General features: G+C 46.4%; 1 pseudogene; it reads left to right on the top strand.

The window, feature by feature from the left end:
* Window positions 1–1,877: 1,877 nt before the first annotated feature.
* LOC106839001 (heparan sulfate glucosamine 3-O-sulfotransferase 4-like) overlaps window positions 1,878–27,874 on the top strand; it is a 55,077-nt pseudogene continuing 29,080 nt past the window's right edge.

Below are 27,874 nucleotides of genomic sequence, written 5' to 3'. Positions count from 1 at the left end.
AGGAAGTAAGAAACGAGCACAAGAATATTTATTAGCATTCCATTCTATAGAGCATAAGGTTAATGATCGTCTTCTCTGCAATTAACTAGTGTTTGTTGTCTCTAAGCTAAAGGAGATAGGTACCTAGGCATCTGTTGTAATTCATGGTAAAGTTAAATCAAAGAGAGACGGTCCAGGCCTCCGGACAGGACAGCAGTCCGTCTGGTTACATCCTGGTGGAGCCATCCCTGCCTCCCTCAATCATTTATGCCATTAGTGTAGATGGTTAATGGGAACAAAAGGCGACTCCAGGGTGTCTTATCCCCAGGGCTATCTGCATTCTCAGCGGGCAGTTAAACATCTTTACTTTTTCGCGCCCTTTAGGGGGTGGAAGCATTCCTTTGTCTTTTAGATTGTAGAGCTAATGGTCCCTTAAGTACACTGCCGGAGAAAGTATCATATTGTTAGTAAAATAAAGGGCTGAAAAGCTAAACTAAACTATATATCTTCAAGAATAAAAAAGAGAAATAAGTATACACATAACCTTGATAGAAAGCATGCATATAATTCAGAAAATATCGGGGGTGTTGGCCGGCCATCCTTCACCGAGGGGCATTCTTGCACCCCTCGGCCCTTCTACTCACCAATTATTTATTATTTATTGCTTTTAGGAGAAAACCTCTATAACATTTTAACAGAAAGCAGAAGGTCAAGAATAATATATAGATACTTCTTGATCAACCAATTAACCAACAAACTTAGAAGGACGATGCATATGTATATTTAGAGAAAGAACTGGAGGGAGAAGGAAACATTAACCAGATGGAGGCCATAAACCTAATTCGACATCTTATCTGGGCAGGATTCCTTTCTGATTGTCTCAAATGGGACTGTGTGCTCCTCCATTAATTAACTGAAAAATATCTTGAAAGTTACCTGCAGGTGGTCACATTCTCTTACTATATCTAATTTTCCCAGGAGGTAGTGCCTCCCAAGCAGCCACCCAAAGGAGTGAAAACTGGAGGTTAAGAAAGGAAAAGGAATGAAGGGCAATTAGAAGCAGCACAGGTTTCAGAACTATGTGAGGGGCTGGCCGGTTATTCTTCACCAAGGGGCGACCCTGCACCCCTCGGCGTTAATCGGCTGGACCCTGTCAAACAGCCGATCAAATGATGTAGCCACGGCTCCCAGCAGTCCCTGTTATGTGATCAAACAAAACTGGAGATGCCAACCACATCAGCCCTGTAGGTGAAAGCAGACCCTCCAGGCACCCAGCTGTGGCTAGCAGGGTAAACAGGACTCACTGGAGCCAGCCTCTGGGAAAGACTGGCGCCATGTGCGTGCAGGGCCAGCCCCTGCCCCCAGGAAGCAGAGTTCGCTGGAGTGCCTCAGTTGACCGCTCTGCCTCTTCCTGCCATTCCAGCCTCGCGTTTCCTCTACCTCCCTGAGCAAAAGGAAACAGGAAGCAAAGTCTAGTCTTGAATGTTCCAAAGCCTTATGATGTTTACCATTCCCCCCAGGAGAGGAAGGTGAGGGCCGGAAATCTCTCTGCAAAGAAGATACTTTTTTTTTTTTAATTCAATGAAGTGACGCACAGACACAGCAACACAACTTCTCTCTGCTTATAAGTTGTTAAGAGTGATGATAGTCTCAGTCTATTTTAGTCCAGGGAAATCCGAACTCCTTTAGCCGCAATGGCCCCCAAGGGGCGCATGTGCATCTGTGGTTCAGGGTGTCCAGGAGGAGACAGCCTCTCCTTTTGGAGCAAAAAGCATAGTCAACCGGTGGCGGGACAGAGGCAAAAGCTCTAGGGCAAGGAAATCTGGGGGTTTGTGTCAAAGCTCCACCAATCAGGAGCTTCAAGCTAAGATGGGGAGGCTGGAAAGATGGAAGTTGGCATGGGAATCCTGGTATGGACAAGAAATTCCTCCTGGGTCAAAGGCAGGAGGATGTCCAGGAAGGGAGAAGGGCGGGTCATGGATGGACCGAGTTTGCTTGGAGTCCCATGAGAAAAGGGGAAGCGAGAGCTCACCACCTTGTGGCCCCCAGCTTCCTGGTGTGCGGCTCTGGCGGCAGGTGTGGGGCTCTAGTCTCTGAAAGTATTGGGAGAGGGAAGGAGAAACTGGCGTCCCAGGCTCCCAGGGGAGGGGAAGCACGCGGGGTTGGGCGGCAAACCCCTCCAGCGTGAATGCGTTGCGGGGCGGGGGGCGGGAGGGGGGGCACGATCTCCGCTTTGCCAGGTGCCCCAGCCCTAGCGCACGCCTCCGTTCCGCGTCCCAATCCGCAGGCGCGCGCGAGGCGCACTCACCCTTCTCTGGGCGACGCGCGGGGCGCGGCGCGCGGCGCGCGCACGGGCCCCTCCGCCTCCCCTCCGCGCCTCTCCTCTCTTCCGGCAGGAAGTTAGCAGTGGGGAAGGAACTCGGGGCTGCAACAGCGCGCGGCTGCAGAGGCTGAAGCAGGAGCCGCGGCGGAGCCGGGAAGCGGGGGCGCTGCAGACGGAACAGGTGCAGCCGACGGGTCAGTGCGCCCCCCTCGGGGGTGGTGTAGGGCCACCCGGACTCCGCGGGAAGAGTGGGGAGTGGGGCCATGCAGCCGGGCTCTCCCCTGGCGCAGCAGCGGGACAGCGGCCAGGGCCGGGGGTGCATTGGCGTCGCTTCATGCAGCCGGGGCGCCTGGGCGGCGGCGGCGGCTGAAACCATGTCCGGGCAGCGCCGGGGGCTGCTGCCGCGAGCCGGGAGCCGCGGTGGCCCCGTGGCCCGCACCTCCTCCGCCTCCGCCTCCAACTCTCACCGCGCCGCTGCCGCCCGGCGCCTCTGCTAAGTGGCCGCCGGCGAGCAAGTTGCTTTTTCTGTGCACCTTGTCCCTGTCCGTCACCTACCTGTGCTACAGCCTCCTGGGCGGCTCGCGCTCCCTGCAGTTCACCCTGGCGCTGCAGGAGCCGCCGCGAGCCGCCGCGCGCCGCCGCCGAGCCCCCGCCGAGCCCGCCGCCACCCTCTCTGCTGCCGCCCCCCGTGCACCTCGGCACCCCCTCGCAGCCGCCCGCGCCGACGCCGGTCAACGCGAGCCGCGGGGAGCCCCCGGAGCCCTCCGAGCAGCCCGCTGCCCCCGGGGCCGACGGCTGGGTGTTGGCAATCGGCGGCGGGGGCGCTCGGGACACCTGGCTCCGGACCCCGCTGGCCCCTGGCGAGATGATGACTGCGCCGAGCGCGCTGCTGGAGTGTGAAGCGCAGGAGACCAGCACCACCGACGAGGAGCTCGCAGGCCTGAGAGCGGCCAACGGGAGCATCGAGAGGCGCGGCGCCCTCAGCACCCCCGACTATGGGGAGAAGAAGCTGCCACACGCGCTCGTCATCGGGGTCAAGAAAGGAGGCACCCGCGAGCTGCTGGAGGCGATCCGAGTCCACCCGGACGTGCGGGCCTGCGGACCGTGGGCATAGAGCCACACTTCTTCGACAGGAACTACGAAAAGGGGCTGGAGTGGTACAGGTAGGACTCTGGGCTTGGCGCAGGGGATAGATGGGTGGGGAAGACCCAGAGGGAAAGCTGCGGCTTCCCACGCCCTTGGATATCCAGGCACCTCCCCGAGAACCCTTCGCCCCACGAGGGCTCTGCGGACCCTGGCGGGCCTGCTCGGGGGAGCGCGGAGAGGACTGGAGGCTGGCCAGGGATTGCTGTATTTCAGGGTTAGGGGAGCTGGTGTCACACTGCCCTGCCTGCCTCAGGCTCCTCACCCAGGGAGGTGCTTTCTGAAGCTGCCTAGCTCCACGCCTGGGAATCCCCAGCCCAGGTGCCCGCGGGGTGTTTCCCAGCCTGGGCTCTTGTGGGGCTCTGCGCTGCTGCGTTGGGGACGCTAAGGCATGAAGCAGGATAGCTAGATTGACTGAAGGGCTTTGAGATCTCCTGGAATCTCTCAAAATCGCCCTCAAACGTATTTGCGTGTCTGGAATCCGACTTTAGTATTTTCAGGTTAGAGCAAAATGAACAGGGAACAGTTAAAAAGATGATGCTGGCGAGTTTTGGCTTGCTAGAAAAGACTGAGGATGTTCCCCATCTCCAGCAACCCTGGGTTGCTTTGGCATCAGGAGCATCAAGGTCTGCACGACAGTCGGTGCCCTAAGAGTTTTTACATCCTGCACCCCTGCCCTTTCTTACCGTCGCCTCCTTGGCAACAGATTAGAGCTTCTGTCTTGTGAGATGTTCATCTCCCTTGTCTTCCACCGTCTCCCAGCGGTGAGGGAAAGGAGAGGAGAGTAGAAAGTTAAGTGCAGGTAAAATAACTTAGTGATCCGGCTTTCTTGCCCGCCATAACATTTAAAAAACACTGGAGCAGATGCCCAAAAGGCAAACCTCCTTTACTCCCCACCCCTTTTTAGCTCTTTCTGAAAAACATCTGGATGGCTGGTCCCATCTCTGTTGCGTCTCAGTAATTAATTGGAATTGTCAGACAAACACAGGCTTTGTCAGCTAAAGTGGTATTATCATCTTCACAAGGCCAATAGGTAAAATAAGGATTGTTTCCTGACGAGTTGCCTTGCTGTTGAAGAGATGTGCTTTCTAAGTTTAAATTGCAGCCTGCGACAGTTTTAGAAATAACCTGACTTCAGAAATATATAGTAAATGTGTATTATATAATAATACATATTGCTGTATGTGTGTATTATATAACATCTATTATATATGAATATATAATATGTATTGATTGATTTCTTCCGCTTTAGAAAATACGCCTTATGCTTTCAAAGCTTGAGAAAAAGTACACTTAGGCATAAACATTCCAGCAGGTTAAATGGAAACAGCAAACGTGTCTGTTAATGTCTCGTCTGTTTCAACAGACGAGTTGCAACATTTTAGGAGGCTTCAAACAGCCCCTTCCTATCAAAACAGAAACCAGTCAATGCCTGCTTGAACTGGAAAATCAGTATTTATAACATTGCAAGTCATGGCTTCGAGTTTGCGATTATAATTAAAAAGGTGTCAGGATGATTAATGCAACAACAGCAAACCAGAGAAGGAAGGGGATGTTTGGGAAGGTTTCGGTTGTTTAATTGTTGGTTGTAGGAATGTTCTGATTTCTGCTGTGGGGCAGCTTCAGCCCTATGAGGGTCACTGTGGTCTTTTCCAGTTCTACCTTTAAAGCTGTGTATCTTGTGAGAAGTGTCAGATGCCATTTGGGGGAAAGGAAGGCCTGAAGATCAGACCTTTCCAACGTGTGTTGTGTTGCTTTGTGGCAGCTGGAAATAGAGATGGGGGTGTTTGACTCAGGTGACTTAAAATAACGTTGATGACGTGTGCGTGGTGGAGTGCGTGTCAGGAAGTCCCATCGTAGGGTCTGGAGAATTTTCTGAATGAAAGGATAGAAGATGCCAGATTTTCTCATGTTGTTTTACACTGTGGCTGGGAAAGGAAGGTATGAACCGGCCTCGCTGTCATGACATGGCTACTGACGATGTCATTCCAGCTCGGTGGTACTCTCAGCCATCACTTGTGGTATTTGGACCTTGTGGTATTGCGTGTCAGTATTTGGTAGCCACCTGTAGAACTGTTCCACTGGAGAGGTGTGGACAGAACTGGATCCTCTTGATCCTCACTTCAGAGGACCATGCGGTGTCTCTGTGTCCTCGATCTGCTACGCCAGTGACTTGCCTGTGGGAGACCCTTATGCTCAGTGGTGCCGATTGGAAGTGCGGGAGGAGAATCTGTCTAACATAGAGGTAATCATTAGCCACCCAAACCTGGCTGTTGAGAAGACTCCCAGAAACCCGTTGGACCTGCAGGAGCCGAGTGGGCTGGCACTGGCCTTGGACCGCTCTCCAGCCTTATGAGGGACAGCAGTGCTTTGAGGACATTTGTGGGAATTTTACTTGCTGCACCTCTTCAGGCTCCTCTCTCTCCCATGTAGGAAGAGGGGATGACAACCTCACTCTATTGTAGAAAAGGAAACAGTGGCATTGATTGAAACCAGTAACAGAAACCCTTCCTCTTGGTTCCCTGGTGCAACTGCGTCTTTTCAGTGGTGGCATCGCTACTTAAATGGTTATACCACGTATTCTGCCTGAAATCTTACTCTACTGTTTAACTGGTTAGAGATCCACAGGTTAATTAAAGGCTTTGATTTCCCCCCATATATTTATTTTGTTTTTGTTTTTCTTTTCAGCGTGTTTCCCAATAGCCTACTAATTCTGCTAGTGTTTCTGTTCTGGTTGTGTTTTCAGCAAGAGGGAGAGCGAGAAGAAATTGGGGCTGCTCTCGGCACAGCTGGCTTGGGGTTTCCTCATATCCAACTAGGCAGCCCTAGCAGTTTTATTTCTGGTGTTCCTCAGGCTGTATCTAAATCTGGGTTTTGCTTTCTCCTGTGCTGTTGATCTAACGTGAGTCAAAGACACATCTGAGATGAGAACATGTGCATTGGATTTTCAGGGCAGGGTGGACTGATGGATTAGGATGTGTGTGTTAAAGCTATGGAGAAGCAAGCCTCACTTGGTGGATGGACAGAGGCCAGTGATTAATAAGTGGGAGTAGATTAAACCCTCCACTCCTTCCTCTGTCCACCCCCCAAATAAAAGGGTAAAGCCAGAACACACCTTTCAGTATGAGCTGATACACTCTGGCTGGGCAGAGACCTGAACTCTCCTAAGGGATGGGACCTTGTGGCAGGCCAACTGGCTGCCACAGCAGAACTCATCAAAGTGACAGAGACGACTCGAGCTGTGGCCTCCCTCGTGGTTTACAGACTGAACAGTAACCGTGACCACTTTGCTCTGGGAGCCACTCAGCTCCAGGGTGCTGAGAAGGGACCCTCCACGGTTTCCAGTTGTCTGCAGTGGTAGCAGTTAATAGGCAGGTCCCATTGGCTGGGGGAAAATAACTCAGGAAAACAGCTTCAGTCATGCTCATGCCACACAGAGGAAAGTGGTCAGCAGCGTTATTCGCATGTGGTATTTGGAGAGAATGAAAGAGGACAATGGAAAGGCACTGGCATTGATTGAATGCCTGTGATTGTGGTGGTTGGTGCTTCACAGACATGTTATCACATCGGGGTGTCATGATGAGGCTGTGAGTTAAACAGCAACATTCCTGGTTAACACTCCAGGTGGCTCCCAGAGGGTGAACCACTGGCTGAAGGTTGCTCAGCTGGTCAGTGGTTGAGTTGACCACATCTGTCCAATTTCAGAGTGCTGGTTTCTTTCCCTGTGCCACGCTGCCGCACAGAAAGTACTAGAATGTGTTTTCCTTCTTTCATTCAACAAACACTTAATAACGTTTACCATGTGCCCAGTACTGTTTTAGGTACTGGGGATAAAGTGGAGAAGAAGACAGAGGGAGGACCTGTTCTTGTGGAAATGGCATCTTTTAGTAGGGCGTTAGGGGAGACAGCAAACAAACGAGTCGTTCTTTTAACCTTTTTAATGTGGCTGTGGAAAACTTAAAATGACACTTGTGACTCCCATTGCATTTCCACTGGGCAGGGCTCCTGTAGAGCAGTGCTTTTTAAACTTGAAATGCACATGTTAACATGCAGATTCTGATTCAGCAGGTCTGGGGAGGGACCTCAGACTCTGCATTTCTAACTTCCCAGTTGATGCTGATGCTGCTGATCCCTGAACCTCACTTTGAGAAGCAGGAGTCTAGAGAGTAATTGGGGGGTGTATGTGTGCATGCACAGATATTATTTTGAGTCAAATGGTTAAGGGAAACCTCTCTGGGGAGGGGATGTAAATGAAGTGAAAGAGTAAGATCCTTCCATGTGGAGATCTAGGTGGAGAGGTTTCCAATAGAGGGAACAGCAGGTACAAAGGCCCTGAGGTGGAAACAGGCCTTATGGCCTTAGAGAGTGTTCTTTCATTATTTCAAAAGCAAGGTGTTTGTAGCTGGACAAAATTGGGTTTTGCAACTTACTAGTTAGATGATCCTGGTTGGATAACTGATTTAACATCACTCATTTCAGTTTGTTTATCTGAGAATAATTCCTTCCTTGCAGGACTGTTGAGAGGAATAAATGAAATAATAAAAGTGAATGTATTTTCTAAGCAAAAAGTGACTATCCTAGACCAAAAATCCGAATGGACTCAACTGCTAGGTTTTTCCATTTCTCAAATCCTTTTGGTCTCATATGCCTTACCTTCTGTCACAGCTGTCTTAATACTGAGAGAAGAGTCTGTTATTGGGGGTGTTTTTAGGAAAAGTCTAATAATGATTGGCTTTGCAGTCTACATCTGCTTAACCTCTTAAACCAAGGGTCACCAACTCACATGCCTTCTGGGCCCACAGCGATTGTATAAATGAGTGAAATAGACCAGGTGGGGAGAAACTGGGACGCACATGCTCTGTCTAAAGGGGCAGCTACTCTTTTCCACGTGCAAATGTGGCATCAGGGTTATCAGATCTTCCACTTGGTGAGAGAAACTGGAAATCCAGTTTTTGATGTGAAATTATCTGGTGTTTAATGTTGGCAACAGATGGAAATTTCTTCCGAGCGCAGTGTGGGCTAGCACTGCGGACAAACAAAACCCACCTGTGGGCTGGGTACAGCCAGCCGGCTACCAGTCTGTGACTCTGGCTTAAACTCATTTCGGAAAGTAACTGGCACACCCGTACCCTTTGTGGTTGTCAGAATTGTGGCTTCTGTGTGCTATTTTAGGTTAGAGTTTTCCTCCTTTGCAGATTTTGCAAGAGCGTGGGGCAAATACCTGCCCGATACATTGCAACAACAGCAAAAGGAGCTGGGTAGAAAGAGGAACATTGAGGCAGAAAAGGACAATTCCCCCCAAAATTTCCCATTTGTTCCCAATGAACATTTTCCAGAAGTTGAGAAAATTCTCAGCTTTTCACTCATTAATGAGGCAGTCCCCTATTTGATCCATATTGATAAACTATACTTATATAATAGGTTCTGGTCAGGTGGAGAGTGAGAAAAATTGGATTCTGGCTTTGCCTTGCCCCATCCTAGTTCTGTTGGGCATCGGGTTACTTATATTAAATTGTTTCTTTCTCTCCTTTTCTTTTCTTTTCTTTTTTTCTAAATTCCTGTTTCTTTTCTGATGAGGTTCTATTGTCTCCGTAGGGCCCATTGGCCCACTAGAATGCTTTGGTTCTGGAGCAGACGTCTGTGTTAGACCCTTCAGAGGAAGCACGAGAGCACTGTAGGAGGAACATTATTTGGAGCCTGTTTTTGTATCTCTGAGTCAGAATCTACTGCATCCTCCTTGTGTGACCTTAGACAAGTTACTTAATATCACCAAGCCTCCAGTTTTTTGTCTGCAGAATGGGCTCAATCTTACTTACTTGCAAGTGATTATGTGAGGGTGAAATGAAGCGGCCCTTAAAAAGTGCCCCCACGCAGAGTGTGTGACATGATGAATTTCTTCTTCTCCTTCTCTCCTCTCTCTCCTAATTATCCTTTTCCTTTGCTTTTCTCCTTCATTTTCCTTCAATTCCTTCCTTTTATCCTGCCTATCAGTATGGAGGGCCCTACAAGGAAAGCTGTAATGCATTTTTCATTAACAAATCGTCTTTCATTTCAAGATTATGTCTGAATGAGGGATTTCAAACCCTGAAGCGGCTCTTAAGTAGCTCTCCAGAGAATAATCCAAACCAATTCCAGAATTTGGTCTACCGTGACATGAGCCGAAGGAGGAGAAGAGTCTGATTTCCTGGGGTACCTGCAGCCAGCCTTCTCCACTAAGCGGACGCCGTATGGAAGGGGGCAGGCTCTCGGGGCTTTCCTGCTCACATGTTCTTGAGCCCACTGTAGGAAGGAGGCCGCTTGCAGTGGAGAGGGACTGAGGCATTTAGAATGCCGAGGGAATGCTTTGCCTTCCATTTTTCTGCAGAGCTGAAGGCACTGGAGAAGGCAGGACTGTTCTGGCAGACCCCGCCAAACTCCCTACGTTGCGATTTGGCCACTTTCCCTGGAGTTCTCTGGCCATCACAACATGATTTAATTATTTTAACTTTTGTAAATCATACCAGGCATTTTTAGTTTTAAATTGAGTCAGGAGAGGGGCCTTGAGACTTTAGGTGAATGAGAGATTGCTAGGGTTGTGCGTTAGAAAGTTTTAAAGGTTTTGGGTTTGCATAATGGATGCTATTTCTGAAACTGATTGAAACACTGATCTTTCAAGTCATCTCTTGATTCCATTGGTTTCTGCGGCTTGACAAGCTCCTCTATAACTGTTTTGGGAATTTCAGTCTGAAATTATAATTCACTAAGGGAGCTTTTCAGCCCATCTTGCCATTAATTAAAAGCAAGCGGTTGATGATTTTTTTCTTAACACTCACTAGTTAGGCTTGCCTGCCTTTACTTTTTTTTTTTTTAATCTTTATTTAAGAATGTGTAAAGCATATTTACAGGGAAACAAAGCAACACATCAATTAGGCAATACTTTTTTGGTTGTGAATGATAGAAATTGAGCTTAAATTATTATAAACGAAAAAAGATGCTTTATTGGCTTAGGTAATTAGGAAGTCTGTGGGGTAAGTGGCTTCAGGAAAAGCTGAATCCAGGGGCTTGAATGATTTGACAAGGTCTCTGTCTCTTTCCATTCTTTGCCAGGTTTGTCTCTACCTTGCCTCATTCTCAGATAGGTTATCTCACTACATTTTAGGCAAGATGGTAAGCAGGAACCCATACAAACATTATATGTTTATTTAATTCTTTTGGAAGTAATATATATTTTTTAAATTGAGAGGTTTATACTTTCCCCCAAATTACAGAATTGTTAAACCTCATTATGGAAGTCTCTAGTGTATTGTTTTCTTCTGCATTGTGTTGAATTGTAAATGCTATTGAAAATTCCAGAAATATAAAATTTTCTAAATTTTATAGTCTCTTTTCTTGGTCTCTTGAAAATTTTCAGCTAGCTCTATTCACATAAAAATACCCTCAACCAAAAGCAGTAGTAAACCATAGAGAAGGAAATAACTTCTCCATTAAAAGACAGACGGCTCCACCACAAAGGCCCATATGAAATGACCACACATTCAAGCAAAGCTGAGTTCCCGAAGGCCAAGAAGATTCCGTGATGGATTGCCTCTAAAGGAGAAGCGTAGACCCATATTTTCATGAGTACAGTTTTGCTGATCTAAAGATGTCTGGGCACACTGAACAAAGTACTTTACTTATAAATGTAAGTTCACATTTGTGATGTCTGATCACTGAGATAATTAATAATGAGGCTACATGAAACTTAGGGTAGATAAGTGATTTGGAAAAAATTTTTCTTAAGAGTTTCTGCAAGAAATTCCTGGAGATGCCTGTGGTCCAGGTTGGGTCATGTGCTCCTTCCTAAAGCTGTCGTTGTGTAGTACCCTGATCGGGCCTGGCTGATGTAGCCACCCCTTTGGCCTGGAGTGGTGGGGGGAGTAAGCAACCAGGGCTAGTCCCATTGAGACCATAGGGAATAGTTTCCCCATGAAGATGAGGTGTTCGAGGGTTCTGTTGCTAGAAGAAGTGGGGACCAGTCTAGCCACATGTTTATTAAACCTATAAAGATCTACTTGGGACAGGTGTATGATCTCTCTGAGTATTTTAACCCGGAAAGAGGGACAAAGGGTTAATTTTGGGAGGTTCCATGCACTTGTTATTTTAGTTATTCATTCATTTATTTATTCATTAAACATGTATTGACTTCCAACTTTGTGCTGGGGCAGACATGAATCAGTCATGGCCAGTGATCTGAAAGAGCCTGCAGAGTGGAGAAACGGACAAGTGAATGGTTAGCTCACAAAGTAATAAAAGTCCTGACACAGTGGGGTTTATTCCAGGAATGGAAGAATGGTTCAATCTTAGGAAATCTAATAATTTGACTTATAATTTGACTTATTCTTAATACGGGTAAATGAGAAAAATTCTGTGAATTATTTGATGGATGCTAAAAGGCAAGTGATTAAATTAGCATCTATTTCTAATTTTTAGAACAACTCCTAATAAAGTGGGATCTTACCCAAAGCCAGCATCATCTTTTTTTTTTTATTAATGTTATGGTAGATTACAACCTTGTGAGATTTCAGTTGTACGTTATTGTTAGTCATGTTGTGGGTACACCTCTTCCCCCTTTGTGCCCTCCCCCCACCCCCCCCTTTTCCCTGGTAACCACCGATCACATCTCCTTGTCAATATGTTAACTTCCACCTATGAGTGGATTCATATAGAGTTCATCTAAGCCAGCATCATCTTTAATGGTGTAATACTAGAAACATTCCCATTAAATCCAGAGCAAGACTAGAATGCCCATTATCATCACTATTATTTACCATTGCTCAGTAATTAATAGATGATGCAGTTAGATACAAAAAAGAATAAGAAAGGGGGAGGTAGAATTATCACCATTTGCCAGTAATTTCATTTCTTTTGGAAAATCTAAGATAACCAATCCCCCCATGAATCTATTAGAAACAATAATAGGGTTCATTAAGGACACTGATGAGGAAATTACTATGCAAAATCTGTAGTTTTCCTACATGCCTACCCCAACCGTTTTGAAAATATAATGAGAGAAAATATTCTATTTATAGAACCAGCCAACCAAACAGAATAACTTGAAATATATTTAGCAAAAGTTGCAAGGGACTTGTAAGAACCAAATTTTAGTACTTTATGGAGGGGCATCAAAGAAAGAGGAGTAAATGGAAAGTGACCTCTTTCTCTTGGCTGGCATGTCTTTTTTCCATCCCTCCCCCCCCATCTTGTCCCTGGCTCTTCCCTCCTCCCTCCCCCCTCCCTCCTCCTTTGATTAGAGTTCTTTGCTGCTAAGTTGAGGGTGTGTTTGAGAGTGGTCTGAAAGTATTGGTTATATGAACGTGGCGAAAATGTTGTACTTCATGTATAGAATTCCCTTACTTTCCACATTACAGAGAAGATGGTAAGACAGCTGTTACTGTTTAGATTCATAAACAGTGGGGTGGGTGCTGATTGTTTTCTATCCCAATTCAGGGGTGGTAGGACTGTGCCAAGGTGTGGATTAATAGTTGAATTGGTGTAAATCAGTAAATTTACATGCACTCCTGTTGTTGCAAAGCAAAAGTCCAGTCAGGGACAAATGATGGTTATTCTCAATGGGACAGGGAGATGACGGTGTGGATGGGAAAGAATAATGGTGGCGGTGGTAGTGACAGCAGTGGTGATAGACACATATTGTATTCCTGTGCGTGTGCCAGGCTCTGCTCCAAGCAGTGGAGTCATTGAGTCTTCAGAGGACCTGGCAAGATAGGCGCTGTGATTTTACAGGCGAGGGAGCGGAGGCACAGAGAGGTCAAGTAACTTGCTCGAAATGTGGAGTTGGGATTCAGACCCAGGTGTTTGGCCACAAACATGCAGCATTTCCTTTTATTTGTTACAAATCTCTTTCCCACTGGAGGTGGTGTCTTTCAGCATCACGGGAGTGAATAATCACTGCTGGCGTTCCCTTCTAGGAGCTTGTGATTTTCTGCATGCAGATGGACTGCTTGCCTACCAGATGGGCTAATTGAGGTGGTCTCGGCCCAGCAGCAAACTGTGGCAGTGGCTTCCATTCTGGGACCAGGCTCATTCCCACTGTTCCCTTCTCCTGAAATACTCGGCCCCAGATCCTTAAACTACCATCGGGTCCTTATCTGTCCTTCAGGTGTCGGCTCAAATTTCAGCTCCTGGAAAATACCTCTCCCAGTTACCTAATTTAAAGACCCTTTTCCACGTCTGAGCTTGTGACGCTGTTTTATTTTCTTCAGAGCATTTACTACTTTCCAAAATCATGCTACTTAGTTACTTCTTCCTCACCAGAAGGCAGATTACATGAGAGTGGGGGTCTTGTCCATCTCGTTCCTTGCCGGTGCCCAGAACAGTGCTTAGCACCCAGCAGGCACTCCGTCATGGTAGTTTATTAATCACTAATTCTGAATCAATGAATTAATGAATGGAAGGAGGGCCTGCTGTGTGCTAACTTTTCTTGCAAAACTCCAGGCTTCTGAAAAGAAATGACACTCACGTTTCTTGGGAACTCTGGCTAAGAATTGTTGTCAGCTCTTTCACGTACTATTTTTGCAAGACTATTTTGGGTACAAGAAAGAGAAACCCAGGGGCTGGCCCCGTGGCCGAGTGGTTGAGTTCGCGCACTCCGCAGCAGGCGGCCCAGTGTTTCGTTAGTTCGAATCCTGGGCGCGGACATGGCACTGCTCATCGGACCACGCTGAGGCGGCGTCCCACATGCCACAACTAGAAGAGCCCACAACGAAGAATACACAACTATGTACCGGGGGGCTTTGGGGAGAAAAAGGAAAAAATAAAATCTTTAAAAAAAAAAAAAAAAAGAAAGAGAAACCCACTCAAACAAACCATGTGGGCTCAACAGTCTCCCACAAGCTGCCTACCGCACAGGACATCACCTCCTTTATTCCTCACTGCAGCCTCATGAAGTCGAGACTTTCTTATCCCAGTGTTACACAGAAAGTGAATGTGACCTGGAAGGGAGGGCAGGAGTCCCAGGGTCACACAGCAGGCTGGCACAAGCCAGGTGTCTTCACTGTAACGTGGCTTTTGGTTCCTGGCCTTTGTTGCTGATGCTGCCGAAGTTTTAGAAGAGTTCAATTACTCCCGATAGACCATTATGCTCTAAGAGTGGATTATGTTTCTCTAAATGCGTTATCGAAATTACATAGTTGGCATTTAACAATCAAAACATTACGCTGAGGCCCGTGTTCGATATGTCACTCACTGTAGGTACAGGGGCACCCTTCCCGGTGCCTCCTGGCTGAGCCTTCTGCAGGGGGCTGGAGGGTTGGGTGTCGCTAGAGCTGAGGAAGTATTTGAGCCTAACTGCCTGAGCGCCTGTGTCACAGGGCAGTTGGACTGTTTGGAGCCATGTTGTGTTTTGAAAGAAAAAGCTGAACCTGAAGTCAGAATTAAGGCTTTGAGTCTGAGTTCTGTGTCTACCTTGCCTTGTGCACATAGGTAAGTGTTCAGCCTTTGAGCTTCTGTTTTCTTATCTCTCAAACGGGAGTACCAGTCTCTAATAATTCCGTGGTGCTTTTGCAAGGATAGAATGATGATGCTGTGCTGGGATCTGCTTTGTCTACGTCTGTTAGTTGTTATTAATCCATGCACGTTTTCGTGAATTCCCCCAGGTAACTGGTTTTCTGGAATATTGCCCTCCAGGGAGTACCTGAAATACAGGACGAGCATTCTTATCATAAAGTTAGATTAAGAAATTTAATTTACAGAAACTATTACACACCATGGATATCAAACATCGTGAGGGCAGACTGCATAAAGATCCCGGAATTCTGGAGAACCTCTGTCTGCATCACTCTTTCACCCAGCTCAGGACCACTGATGCATCATTCTTTTGTACTGAAAACGTACAGAGCGGTGGGGTTTCTCATGTATGCCTCCAAAAAGAAATTCTTATTTTAAACAGTGCAAGATGTATTTTAGATCCTGTCTATCTTTCCATTGTCTGTGGCCGTGGGTCCTCTGATTCTCTCAGAAGGAGGACGGATGCAGGAACCGTGCATTGCACAATTTTCAGGACAGATTTCATTTCCAATGCTCACGTTCGCCGTAGGCTCACTTAGATTTCTTCTTGGTACCTTTACTTTTGAGTTGGAGGGTACCATCTATGTAAGAACACGTACATACCACGGTTAGAGCAATCCTACCTTCCCTTCAGTTTGCAGAAATCTCAGCTGTCTAGCAAAAAGGCATATGCAAATTGTGTTTTATTTTCAATGGCTAAAGATTGGAAACCAACTCAGTATATATCAGTATGAGACTGGTTAAATAAATTATGGCATGTCCACAGAAGGGTTGCAATGCACTGTTCCAAAGAATGGGACAGCACTGTGCTGATAGACATGAAGCCATCTCCGGGGTCCATTGTGGATGACAAAACCAGGGCGCAGAGCAGAGAGTGGTGTAAATCCTTTACACCGTGAACTTCTCTTTTTAAAAAATCATATGAGTGTATTTCTTCAATTGAAAATAGGTAATGGAGGGGCCGGCTCCGTGGCCGACTGGTTAAATTCCTGTGCTCCGCTTCAGCAGCCCGGGTTTTCGCCAGTGTGGATCCCGGGCGCAGACACGGCACCGTTGATCAAGCCGTGCTGAGACGGTGTCGCACGTAGCAGGACTAGAGGGACCTACAGCTAGAATATACAACTATGTACTGGGGGTCTTTGGGGAGAGGAAGAAGAGAAAAAACAAGATTGGCAACAGATGTTAGCTCAGGTGCCAAGCTTTAGGGAAAAAAAGTAAAAAAATAAAAATAGGTAATGGAAAAGAGTGAAGATTTGTAAGCGTCTAAGATATTTTAGCAAAAACGTCCACCAGGAAAACTCGGTTGTCTAATGTTGATACTGTGTTGGTTTTGCTTGAGAATTGCGTGCTGAGCTCTCCCAGGGTGGAGGGAACCCTTGGGGATCAAATAGGCACTTGGAAAGAGTTCACCTCTGAGAATGTCCACTTCCGCCCTGTCTACACCTAGGGAGGACCTGCGTCATTCAGTCATACTTAACCCATTTAGAGGCAGCCTCTTTAAAGCTGAGTTATGCCAGTCGGTACATCTCATGACTAGAATTATGATCGGCTTCTAGGGTTGCTGATCATTCAAGTGTTTTATGGAAGACTAAAACTGGGGAGAAACACATGCACACTCTCACACACCCGTGCACACACTTTAAAATGATAAAGTCAGTATTTATGACTTCAACATTATGGACCTCGTGGAAGAGCCGGGGTGGGCTTAAAGAGAGGGGGTTTGGCTCAGCGTGGAGACCCTGGAAATGTGTATTAGACACTTCACAGCACTTGTCACCTGTATTTAATCCTACTCTTCTATTCTGATTGGATTTTCAGTAGGTTTATGTTCAGGTTTTAGCATCATTCTGACCCAGGCTCAAATCTCAGATCTGCTAAATCCTAACTCTGTGACCTTGGGCTAATTGCTTGGCTTCTCTGAACTTTATTTTGTGATCTTGCAAAGTAGACAGTGTAATACCTTTGCTATAAGGCTGTTGATTGGGTTAAGGGAGATGAATTATACAAAGTGCCTAGCCTCATGGCAGCCCCTGGTAGATACTGATTAATTGATAAGTGTGTCTCGTTATGATGATGTTCTGGGAAGAGAGGCCTTCTGTTAGGAAGGTGTTAGTGGGAATTAAAGAAGATCTCTGCAAGGCTGAGAGGGCCAGAGCAACAACACTTTCAGGAACAAGGAATCAGAGACCCAGTGGGGGAAGCAGCTGTACAAACCAAGATTCCAGAAGAATTTCTCACATCTGTTTCTCAGTAATGATAATTAAATTTAAAATCCTTGAAATGTCCTATGGAGTTTGGGAGGGCATCAAGGAAGAATCTGGAGAGATGGGGCCCCACTGAGGAGCCAGGCTGGGAGCAGCAAATCAAGGAATTCAGTGGCGACAATAGGAGTTCCTTTCTGGGATCTCCCTGAAAAAGTATCGGGACACAGTACTTGGAAAATGAACCCATACATCTAATGGTGTGAAAATCCTGTGGTTTCTTTTATTGGGCACAACTTCTGTACGTATGCATATCAGCCCTCCCAAATCCCAGGCTTCCTATACACTTCATAGCACACCTGCCTCATTCTGATCCAGGAGATGCAGAAGGCATGGAACACATTCAGCTTCCCTCATGGGGCCAGGAGTCCCAGCCCATCCTCGTTTGATGAGGTGTAGTTCGGTTTAACAACGCCACCCGGGCATACAGGGAAGCGATAGAGAGGAAGTTCCTTTCTGGGATTTCAAACCCAAAGACAGATTTCCAAGTACAAATTAGGGATATCTCGTATTGTAAGAGACTTGAGGCTTCAGATTCTCACTCATCTCCTTTCCCTTCCTGTTGTCATGGGGACTTCTTTTCCCTGAGTGATTACATCTTGCACTTTGTGTATTGCTTCGGGACCATCGAGTCTCACGTGGGACGTTTTTCACCGCTCGTGGTGTAATACACAGAGGTAATTTCTTTCAAATGATCTTTGCTTGAAGTGGTTTTCAATGAATTCAGAAGAGTCAGAGAATGAATGGAGGACCGACTTTCGAGCCTCGGGTCCAGGCATGGAGCATCTCCCCTCAGCCTTGCCAGAGTGTTAAATGTGGGCTGTTCAGTTGCACTGATGGCACAGAAATAGACAGCTATCCATTTTATTCTCTTGTTTGACCATGAAAGAAAACATTATGTAATGCTATAATCTGTTTAAGTCTCTTCCAGATCACTTTTGAATGTTTTATTTTATTTCTGAAATGGAATGTTGGGATGTTTTCATCAGAAGGGAATAGCTATTATTTCTCCAAGGTGGAGGTTAGTTGTTGCACTGGGGAAACGGTTAGACAAAGCAATCTCGAGGACAGCGTGGTGGAGTCTAAAATTATGCCCTGTGTGTTGCACAGGCAGCCTCTAATAGTTATCTATTTTCAGTATTTTTCAAGGCTCTTGCATACATGGTGTTTTCTTTCCTCTTGTTACTTTGAGCTCAAACAGTGAGAAATTTGACACTAGAACACTTTCTTGGGTTCTTTGCTTCTTGTTTCATTTTATTCCTATTCTTTTCTTTCCCTCTCTTCCTCTTTCCTTCTTCCTGTCCCCCCTTCATCCCTCCCTCCCTCCCTCCCTTTCCCCTCCTCCATTCCTCTCAGGATGGGGCCTCCAAAACCAGCTTCAGGTTCAGTAATTCACTAGAAGGACTCACAGAACTCAGAAAGGCTGTTATAGTTATGGTTTATTACAGTGAAAGGATACACACTAAAATCAGCAAAGGAAGAGGACACGCTGGCCAGAGGCCAGGAGAAACCAGACCCGAGCTTCCAGTTGTGCCATCCCAGTGGACTGGCACAGACAGTGCTAATTCTCCCAGCAGTGGTGTGTGACAAACGTGCTGAGTGTTGCCAATCAGGGAAGCTCTCTGAGGCTTGGAGTCCAGGAATTGTGTTGAAGGTCACTTGTGTAGGCCTGGAGTGCCCACATGACTGACCTTAGGCACTCGGACTCCAGGTCCTCCACCCTCCAGAGGTCAAGCTGATATGGGCTGGCCCAGGGTCCCAGGAAAACAGAAACAGCTTCTCATTGTCAAACACATTGTTTGCATAAACTATTTGGTGCGGTCCAGTGTCCCAGTATACAGAGACACTCTTATCAGGCAGCATATTCCAAGGGCTCAGAGGTTATCTTCCAGCACATGGTCAAGGGCCAGTCCTTTCTTTGGAATGTGCAGGGTTTGGGCACCCCACGCCTGCTGAGCAGACCCTTTAACGTGTGCTGCCATCCCAACACGACTCAAGGTCAGGCAAGTCCAAGCTGCTGGGAACGTAAAGATGCTTCCTTGTATTATATGCAAATCTGAGAACTTCCTTGGGACTAATAGAAGATTTACTCTTCTCTCTTGGCCGTCCCACAGTGAGTAAACAATGTTTTTAGGACCTACTTTGGAGGGAGAAACCTTTTCATAATGTTTCAAAGGAGCAGGGAGTGTAATCATTTTGCTGCACTTCCAATTGGCCTCTCCTGATCCAAGATTGGGATAGAGAAACGTCACAGAATCCTTAAGCGATGTGACTGGAGATGGCCTGCCTTCTCTCGGAATCCAGGGAACATTTCAGTCACAGCAACTGGATCAGGCTTTCTGTTTTTCAAACTTATGTCTTTCAAACAAATATTGTAGTTTCCCCCCTCCTTTGGTCTTCCTCTCACTCCTCTCCCTGCCCTCCCAAACCCTGGGGACCAGGTGAGCATCAGGAAAAATTGCCAAGTGGGCCGCGCTTTTTGGAGGCGCTTTACTTCGGCTACCTTTTTACATTGTATGAGTCCTTTCGACACATGTCTGCTCAAATCAATTGATATTCTCATCCCGACCGACTCATTTGATGAGCCACACTGATATGCCATCTCTTAGGCTGACCCTTGTAACTCTGCCACCAAACCATAGGAAATGCATGATTATTTTCATGCTAACAAGCCCCGGAGAGCAACAGGTGTTTCCTTTTCTAGCTTTTCACAGTGGCACCCATTGACCTTCAGCTGACATTCTGGGTGTCACAAAGGATGGTCAGAACCTGGGTGATCCCATGGATCTCTTGACACCCTGAAGAAGCCTCAAGAAATGGCTTTGCCAATAGTCTTGTGCAGTCTCAACCGATCTAACAATAACAACAACAAAACCTCAAAGGCACCCCCCTGCTTGAGTGGGATCAGTTAGATTTCTGGAGAGAGGCAGTGTAGCTGGGTTATCAGAAGCCGTGTGTTTTAATTGGTGGTCTTGCTCCTGCTCCTTTCTAGCTGTGAGACCTTGGGCCTGTCATCTACCCTCTCAGGCTTTCCGTTTTCTCATCAGTGACACGAGGGTAGCAATAGTACCTACTTCCTGGCATAGTGATGCTGATTAGGAGGATAGAGCACGTAAGGCTTTTAGCAAGGTGGTTAGCACACGGTAAACAGCCATACAATGGCAGCGTTATTGTTGGCAACATTCATAGTAATAATAAAAGTAATACATTCTGATGCAGCCATGGATCACCACACCTACCTTGTAAATTTATGGGTGAAAGGTGCCTTCCCAATAGATGGTCTCTGAGCTCCATCCCATGTAGGGAATTTCTAGAACCTTCTACCTCGGCTTCCTCTTCCTCTAGGATATGGGGAAATGGAGACAGTGGATGACGTTTTTTAGAGTTTATCAAGATGGAAGCACTGCATCTTATTATTAAAAAAAATGGTGATGTGAGATACACTTTTTTTATCTTTGGTTATTCTTCTTATTATTTTTGAGGAAGATTGGCCCTGAGCTAACATCCGTGTCCGCCTTCCTCTACTTTATACGTGGCATGCCTGCCGCCGCAGGGCCTGGCAAACGGTGTGTAGGTCTGTGCCTGGGATCCGAGCTGGTGAGCCCCAGGCTGCCGAAGCAGAATGTGCGAACTTAACCTCTGTGCCACTGGGCTGGCCCCTCTTTGGTTATTATTTAACTGAGTAATCTTGACTCTCTCCATCCTGAACCTGGGTTCAGATAACTGGACTTGTTGGATAGTCTCCTCATCAAGCATCTTGGTGCAGGGTGACAGGGGAGTCACCTGTGTAGTGAACAGGTGAGGGCAGCAGTCTGCGTGTGAGTTAGGCTGGGCTCTTTGAGCTCAGAAGCACTGGGCAGTGGTGTGTAATGGGTTCTTGCAGGTTGCCTAAGTTCTAATCCTAGCTTGGCTGCTTACTGGCTGTGTGACCTTGGACAAATTACTTAACCTTTCTCTGCCTCAGTTTCCTCTTTTTTGAAATCTAGATACTCATAGTACCTATCTCATAGGGTTACTCTGAAGATTGAATGTGTTAAACAAATGTACTGTGCTTAGAATGATAGCTGGCATGTATAATAGATGCTGCATGGATGATAGATGGTATTATTAATTGTGTGAAGATTAAGTTCACTCCTACAAAAAAATGTGCTCTCTCTCAAAATTTTTTAAACCGTGACTCTCTTGGTATGTCTTTATAGATGTTTATTTACTAAAAGAAAAGACATAGGGCCATGTAATCATAAATGGCAGCCGACATATGGTGCTGGTGCAGGACTGTGATGGGACTGTGGCTGCTGGGAGATTTGGGGCCTCACCCAAAGCTACAGCCCTGATTCCTTTCTAGCCCGTTGCTGCCCTTTGCACTGTGGGCTCAGTGTTGTCAGAGCTTATGTCTTGCAAGAAAAACCAGAGATAGGAATTTTTCTATGAAATCTCCCAGGTCTTTTTTTTTTTTTTTTGGTGCAGAAGATTAGCCCTGAGCTACCAGCTGTGCCAGTCCTCCTCTATTTTGTATGTGATTCGCTGCCTCAGCATGGCTGATGATTGGTGTAGGTCCGTGCCCAGGATCCAAACCTGTGAACCTGGGCCACTGAAGTGGAGTGTGTGGAACTTTAATCACTGTGCCCCGGAAGTGGTCCCCTCCCCGTTTTTTAGATTGTTACAAATGTATAAAATCAGAGGATAGGCCAAAGAAACCCATCTGTGCAGGATTCCCAGCCAGGTCTCAGAGGCCTTCCTCCTCGTTTGTTTGAATGAGGACCCAGGCCCTCAGAGGGGCACAGCATGACTGTGAGTGTGTTGGCTTGGGGGAGAGCGAGGACTGGAAACCAGGCCCCTAACTCCCAACCCCAGGGCTGCTTGCCATACAACCATTTACTCAACACATGCGGATTGTGTGCTTCTGTTCCCGGCACTGTATGAGGTACCAGGGTACAGCGGGGCCCAGGAAAGACACAACTCTGCCCTCTGAAGGAATTTACAGTATGGTGGAGCACTCAGCCAGAAGCAAGTGAACCATCCCAGGCCTTTCTGGTTTCCCTAGGAGGCCGCAGCGAGTGTCACGAGCAGACCTGCGTGATCAGGACAGGTGAGGTAGTGAGTTGAGGTGGCCTTTCCCGTGTGACACAGATGTATACCAACAGAAGTCTTTGAGAGAGAGAGAGAGAGTGCTAGAAGCTGAAGGGGTCACCTGATGGTGGGGATTTCAGGCTTTGTTATGGGCGGGTGAGGGGGCCAATGGCTACTTTGGCCCAGTGGAATTTTCTTGTGCATCTTACATCATTGCCCCTGGGACACCCACGCCAGGCTATGGAGGGCTGACCCTACCAAGAGCCTGTCTACAATGCAGTGTGCTTTGCGGATTCTGAACGAGCCGTTGGTTTAGAAAACCCTCAGCAGAGTATTGCAATGAGTGCACTCCCGATGTCCGTGCACTGAAGAACTTGGCCACCAGCCCCTTGAGCTCTTGCAGAAGAAGTCTCATTCCAAGCCTAGATAAGAAGCCAGCATGCTCCACCTGCCCCAACATTTAGGCCATCAGCATTATAGGGCATAGTAGTCTATAGTGTTTAGATTAAGTCAGGACTCTGTCTGTTGCAAGTGACATCCCCTTTACCCAGAAAGGAATTTATTTCCTCAACTAAGTGAAAAACCAACATTGTCCAGAGGTTTCACGCCAAGCTGCACCCAGAGCCTCAAAACCATCAGTGTTCCGTCTCTCTCCAGTTCTTTGCTGTGCTCTCTGTTGGCTTCATTCACAGGCAGGTGTCCCTTACGTGTGGCTGCCAATAGTTCCAGGCTTACTTCGAAATGGCCTGCTCACAGCAGAGGAAAGGGAATGCTTCTTTCTCAGTAGACTCAGTGGACGTTCCAAGACTGATTCTCATCGGCCCCAGTTGGGCTGCATCCCACAGACCTGGGTCTCCTGCCGCCCCTGGAGCTAGCGTGAAGGTGGACTGCCCCAAACAACACAGACTAAGAAGAGGGAGGGATGTCCCCAAAGGAAAACTGGGGTACTGATTACTACAACATGGAAGAATAAAAGTTAGGCAGAGAGGCTCTGATGGGTCAAAGTCTCTGCCTAAGATCTTGGACCAGTTTAATTTCCTTAGTCACTAAGTTCAACTTCGCAGTGCTTCTCACAAAGGCCCCTCCGTCTCTCCTAGTCTAGGCTTTCATCCCTTCGTGCCTCAGAGTTGTCTCCAAATAGGCCTCCTCATGGTGTCTGAGCAGAAGTCACAAGATATTTTCCAAGGCTGTCATGGTCACAGTTCTCCAGAGAAACAGAAACAATAGGAGACAGAGAGAGAAAGCTAATGACTGATTATAAAGAATTGGCTCATGTGATTATGGAGGCCAGGAAGTCCCACAGGCTGCCATCTGCAAGCTGAAGAACCAGGAAAGCTGATGGTGTAGTTCATTCTGAGCTTGAAGGCCCAAGAACCGGGAGTGCTGCGGTCCGAGGGCAGGAGAAGATGGATGTCCCAGCTCAAGCAGAGAGAGTAAATTTGCCCTTCCTCCATCTTTTTGTTCTATTCAAGCCTTCAACAGATTGGATGACGCCCACCCACACTGGTGAGGGCAGATCTTCTCTACTCACTCTACTGATTCAAATGCTCTTCTCTTCTGGAAACACCATCACAGACTCACCCAGCACTGTTGTACCAGCTATCTGGGCATCCCTTAGCCCAGTCGAGTTGACCCCTAAAATTAACCATCGCAAAGGCATAGTAAGGGAGCTAACTGGAGCGGTGGTCCAGAACAGTGTTAGAAGAGCATGTCGTTGAGGATGTGACCACTCTTGGTCATAATGTCCTTACAGAATGACCTTGGCTCTTTAAATGTTGCGTATGATTCATTTGAAGGGAGAAAAGAAACTGCGCTATATGAAGTCGCCTATTAACATGTATGAGGTAGAATTCATCATATGAATTTTGAGGATGTTGCTGTGAGATTACTTGCTGTACTGCACATATGAGATTCCTAGCACTCACTGGATACTCAGTAAGTGTTCTCAGATTGCCTCGAATCTAGACAGTGCACTCTTGTTTGTGTGATCCCTAGGAATAAAGCATTGCCAATTAAACCATAACAATCCTTTTGCATTTAGAATTTTCACATTTTGCATTTACTGAAAGAGCCTTCCTATGCTTGGACATTATCTTCTATCACTCTTGTGATTCATGTATTGGAAAAAGTAAATGCAATTAGTTGGTTCATGTATTCCTCAAATTTCCTTTTCGGCGTTCGACTCTCTAAGTCACCCCCAGGTTGCAGTGTCCTTCCCTGGCATGCTCTTCATAGTACTGTTCATAGTTCCATCAAGGCCATTGCTCTTGCAGCATTTTTTGCAGAGTGCTCATTATGGTCCCCGGGATTTTCTTCCAGGCTGTTACTGGTCTTGGTGCACAGGCCCAGGCAGTAACAATATGTCATGACGACTATGAGACACATTTTTATTTCAGACAGGTTGAAATGTGAATAAAAATATTCATTTGAGATTGATGAAATATGGTATCTTGCTCACTTTTCTCTGCTCTCCCATCTTTACTAATAGCAGCACCAGGGCAGCACACCTTATATTGCTCACTGAATTGTATGCCCTTTCCTGATATGTGCAGAAAGTGTGTGGGTAACTGTGCTTCTGTCCTCTGCGCATTGTGTCTCCTCCAGAAAGTCTTCCCGGCGGGCAGCAAGCAAAGTCAGTGTACAACAGCTAAGCCTTTATGACTGTCAACTCAGCTCTCCCTCTTTCCCCATCACTCATTGTGTGCCAGACACACTGGCTGTCTCTCTCTGTTAATTGAAAAGCCCACGCTCCGTTCTAACTCAGGGTCATTGTCTTTGTTCTCTCCTTCATCAGTGGTTCTCAACAGGGACAGTTATGGCCCTTCCTCTTGGGAAGTGAGTGGGAGCATTTTCAGCTGCCCCAGTGACTACAGAGGGGAGCTTCCATAGAGATAGGTGGGTGGGGTCAAGAGATACCGAATGTCCTGCAACGCTCAGCACAGACCCACATAAGAAAAAAACCCCACTCCATACGCCAATAGACCCCCTTCAAGAAAACCTGCACCTCCGTGGCTCTTGCCCTTAGCTTTGCCTGGCTGTCTCCCTCTTCTCACTCACTCACAGCATGAATGGTCTCCTCTGGAAGTGTTCAGAGCACAGCCTGCATCCACAGGCTGCAGCCCTGGTCACTTTCTATCATGCCACTTCGTTTATTACTGTTGTACACTTGCCACTGCCTGAAGTCACCTTGTTTATCTGCTTACTTCATTATCGTTTGTTTGTGTCCTTCCACTAGTGCATATACTACCAGAGAGCAAGGATCTTGCCTGTTTTGTCTACTGCTGTATCCTCAGCATCCAGGAAAGAACCTTGCACTTGATAAATATTTATTGAATAAATGAATGAACAAATGAAGACTTAGAATTGTCTGCTAGTTATCTGAAGCCTCCAATTAGACAGCAGCTATTTGCATCTGCCCACTTTCCCTGTCTCCTCTTTAGTGAGTGACATGCTTAAAAAAAATACGGAGCAAGCAACTCAAAAGACTCACCAATAGTTGGCTGTCATAGTGACTGCGATTCCTGTTCTTGTTTTCCAAGGAACTGTTGACATTGCTCATCATTGTCAAAGTGAATTGGCTGGGTGATGTCTTAAGCTGATTGTTTCCTGAAAAGAAGCAAGACTCCCTGGACATGTCTGTCTCTTTGGGATGGCAATACATGGGGGAGATTATGATGTTGGTTATTGAGAGATGTCCTTTCCACTTAAGCTTTCTCTGAGAATGCCAGTGCAGGTTCACAGACCTTTAGATTACAGGGGAACAATGTATTCCAGCTTTGGCATCTTTCTGTAGTTGAAGTGATTAAAGTAATGGTATCTCTTCAAAGCTTCCTCTGAAAAGATAGAGATAAGACTCAGGAGAGGCTGTTTAGCCAGTGCTCAGGGCTCCCTCTAAGCATAGGACATGTTTCTGTCTGTTCCCTTAATATAAATATTTGCCTGCTCTGAACAGGTCCAGTCTCTTAGATGGAATGAGCCTCAAAGATGGAATGAGCCTTAGGTTCCAGGTGACTCCTTTGACGGATGGTGAATGAACTTGGTCAAGGTGGGACAAGTAGTTAGAAGCAGAGCCACGATTAGCAACCAGGTATTCTGGTTGTGGCTCCTTTCATGTAGAAGAGTCTTGTTGATTTTGTGGTGGCTGATTCAAACCATGCAAAATGAAAGGATGGTTAAAACAATGATCACTCCTTTGTGGTAAGCACTTTCCATGCCGTTTTCTCCCTCCATCGTAGCAACCTATGAGGACACTACTATGTTACCCCTTATGTAGATGAGGAAACTGAGGCTCAGAGAGGGGGAATGACTTGCCCAAGGTCACACAGTGGCAGAACCAGGGACTCACATATTCCCTGCCCTTCCAAACCTACATTCTTAATTGCTATAGTGGGTGGGGTTCCCCCTCCCAACATTATTTACTTTTTAATCTCTCTGTTTACCAAGATCCATGGAAAGAAAGAATGTATGAGTAAATATAGTTGAAAGATATGGTGAGAGTTTCTTATTACTAGATTTTTAGTTTCTGTCTCGAATCTGTCACTATTGCATTTTTGATTATACTATACGGTTTGTGTGTGTACACACTTTACTTTTGCAAAAGGTGTTTGAATTGAAGAGATTTCTATTTTTGAATCATTTGTCTTCTTTCCTTCCCATGCAGGACTTTAGCAAATGTTGCAAAATTCATTGTACACAGACATTTTTCCGTTCCATTTTGCATTTGAACATCAGAGATCTATCATAAATTGGTTTTTTTCCCATTACTTTAAATGATGTACTCCTCAGTCTTTTTTGTTTTGTTTTGTTTTATTTCTATGTTAAGGAAAGCATTTACCTTGCCGAGATTTGATTTTAAGTACCAGCACTGCATTTCCTTAAAGGATGCATTCAAGAAAGAAGAGGAAAAAAAAAGCAATGGGTCCAGATTGGTAGGACTCTATGTAGCCAAATAAAGTCCTCAGTCATAAAGAGCTCTTCTCAGTGAACTTGAGTGAACTTCAGACTCAATCAAGTTTTAAAAATAAAAGAGGCTATTATATCATCTTTGTGTGAAATCATAGTAAAATATGCTCTGCAGCTTCTAACGTCCTCTTGCCTGTATTATTTCATTTCGTTGATTCAGCTTCGTTCAGTGAGGTTCGTTTCTACTGTGAATGTGTCTGGCCCTGTACTAGGTATTGCCATGTGGGGGAAGCACGTTTCTTGCTCTCAAGGAATTTGTGTTGTTCTAGAGAGGCGTGGATACATAAAGAAGTGCGTGTTCTGATAGAGGTGTCTCTGAAGCATGGTGGTGATATATTGGCCATCACTCTCAGTGGCAAGTGACAGAAACCAACTAAAAGGAGAATTTATTTGCCTACATAACTGGAAAATCAGGAGGTTTGTGTAAATATTCAAATAGCTGCGTCTGAGTGTTCAGATGCTCCCCCTGCCCCCCAGTCAGTCCCTTGGCTCTTCTTTCCTTCATGTTGCTTCATTTGTGGACAAGTTCTCTCATAGTGGCAAAGATGTTTCCAGCAGCTCTATGCATTCATCTTACTGGCTTAGGGACCCTGGG

This window comes from Equus asinus, chromosome 14 (genome assembly GCF_041296235.1).
Source record: "Equus asinus isolate D_3611 breed Donkey chromosome 14, EquAss-T2T_v2, whole genome shotgun sequence".
NCBI lineage: Eukaryota > Metazoa > Chordata > Mammalia > Perissodactyla > Equidae > Equus > Equus asinus.
The sequence above is the reverse complement of the archived record's forward strand: the minus strand, read 5'-3'. Positions and strand labels throughout refer to the sequence as shown.